Here is a 514-nt window from a genome sequence, read left to right as displayed (position 1 = left end):
GATTCGAGGTGACACTTTCACCTTTGTTTTAATTGTATTATTTTTATACATAATGAGACGGGGCGCCAGGGCATGTGACCACTAGCAGCCCCTGGTTTAAAAATTGTGCTTCCGAAATCTCTTGATGGCGATTCCGCAAGAGGAATAGTAACCACTACTCCTCCTGTGCAAATCACAGCAGAAGCCCTTTTTAACGTTACACTTGAACATCTCATGGAATAACCACAGGTGGCACGTACCTCACTCAGAGGTGCATGACCTGAAAAATTACATCTGGGTAGATGCGTTTTTATGGTGTATTGTATAATCGCAACATACACTGACAGTTGTTATTAGAAATATTTACGTATTTGCAATTAAAAACGACATTTAAGAACAGATGGATGCGTGGGTTTCACTGCCGAAGAGCATGATGGGTAGGAAAAGGCGGGGCAGTAACATTATGTTGGCTCTCATTTGTTGCTGTGCGGCTACCATCTAGTGATGCCTTCACGTAATGTGGGGAAATCCACCA

The 514-nt window shown here is 42.8% G+C and overlaps 1 non-coding gene across 1 annotated transcript; it reads right to left on the bottom strand.

The window, feature by feature from the left end:
* Window positions 1-58: 58 nt before the first annotated feature.
* On the bottom strand, window positions 59-192 carry LOC111648793 (U11 spliceosomal RNA). The gene has a single exon (XR_002760212.1). It is a non-coding gene; the product is annotated as a U11 spliceosomal RNA (small nuclear RNA).
* Between the last annotated feature and the right edge of the window lie 322 nt (window positions 193-514).

Source organism: Seriola lalandi, unplaced genomic scaffold (assembly GCF_002814215.2).
Source record: "Seriola lalandi dorsalis isolate HSWRI2012SDOR001 ecotype SW California unplaced genomic scaffold, Sedor1 jcf7180002048123, whole genome shotgun sequence".
Classification (NCBI taxonomy): Eukaryota; Metazoa; Chordata; class Actinopteri; order Carangiformes; family Carangidae; genus Seriola; species Seriola lalandi.
Note: the sequence above shows the minus strand (reverse complement) of the source record. Positions and strands in the feature narration are given on the sequence as shown.